This window comes from Lactuca saligna, chromosome 4 (genome assembly GCF_052625555.1).
Source record: "Lactuca saligna cultivar CGN05327 chromosome 4, ASM5262555v1, whole genome shotgun sequence".
Taxonomy (NCBI): domain Eukaryota; kingdom Viridiplantae; phylum Streptophyta; class Magnoliopsida; order Asterales; family Asteraceae; genus Lactuca; species Lactuca saligna.
The window spans coordinates 315,490,380-315,492,060 of record NC_136420.1 but is presented as its reverse complement, the minus strand read 5'-3'; positions in this window follow the sequence as shown (position 1 = coordinate 315,492,060).

Here is a 1,681-nt window from a genome sequence, read left to right as displayed (position 1 = left end):
TTATTTCTCATTAATTTATTAATCATATAAATTAACAAATCAATTATTATTTCAAAGTAATATATTAATCATAATAACTTAACAAATCATTTATTACAATTTATTAGTCATATAATAAACTAATAAATCCATCATCTCTATCTACTTGTCATTTAAACTAAGTTTTAGTTATGAGACAACCCAAAAAATGACTCTGTTTCTAATTATAAGAATATATCAATTTAATTACCGACTTAAACATGTCAATCCAATAAATTTTAGGTTTTGACACTTTTAGTTCTCAAAGCTTAGCTTATTTTAGGTTTTGACACTTTTAGTTCTCAAAGCTTAGCTTATTTTAGGTTTTGATACTTTTAGTTCTCAAAGCTTAGCTTGCTGACCAATCCTAACTCATATTCAATATCCTCTACAAAGACTTCTAGAAGTTGAACAAAAAACACCCCTCGACATATAAATCCTATACATTTTAATAAATTTGTATTATTATTATTATTATTATGCATAAAAAGAAATAATAATTAGCGGGAGACGAAAAACGAGTGCTACACCACTAATGCTCCTTGATTAGGTTATTATTGTAAATACCATAATTTTTTAGACATTATTTATATTATGTTTGTGTTTAGGTAATCCTTAAAACTTGCGTTCTAATAAAAAATTTTCATATTTATGGTTATGGTCTTTGACTCTTTATGTATGAACTTTAAATATAATTTGGTTATTTGTCTTAATTTTTCTATATTTCTTGAAGAAAAATTTGGATTTTTTTCCGTTTTTTATTTTAACTTTTTAAAGTCATACATTTAACGCTATTGCTTAGGAAATGCTTAGAAGAATAATGTTAACAAGTGTCATAAAAAACTATAATAATAGGGTTTCTTCGGAAATACAAAGGAAATTTTTTATCAAAACCATCACGAAATAAAACTATCATAAAGGAGTTGTTTCTCGGAAAACCCTTGGGATATCCAAGAAAAGGATGTGTGCGGGAATGGTGTCAAAACTTCCTTCGAACAACATCTCTTGTCGCAAATGTCTCGGACAAGTTCTCTTAGAAGATGTTTTCAAACAAATTTTGTTTCCTTGGAAATTTATTGTAACTATCGTTTCTTACGGATTCCCTACATATTTGCCCCCACATCAACCGGCAACTTTTTTTAGTAGTGAAAGGAGACGCAACACCAAGAAACATTCCAAAAATGTATGAACTCTAAACTCAATGCGAACTCACTAAGATAGAATGAGTATACTCCTTGGTACATACCCAAATATATCGTGATACATACATGAGGCCTAAACATATTGAAACCCTCGATCATTGACACCTACGTAGTAAATAGACATACCCAATGAAGAACATACGACGCCAATTAATGAAGACGGACATGCCGAAATAGCCAAATACACACGACGCCAGCGAGGATGGACACACCCAATACTTAGGGTTTCATGAATCTTAGGGTATAGAAGTGAAACACTGAATATTGCCATTTTGTAGTTTCCTATTTTATTTGTATTATATTATAATTATCATAAAACCCAACAATAAAAAGCAACAAATTCCTTCTAATAAGTCAGTGTATTATCCTGCTGTACTGCCATCTTTAAGCTTTGCTGCTGTACCTACTTCTGCTGCTAGTTTACATGGCTAGTGCATTGGATCTGCTGCCTAATTAACACT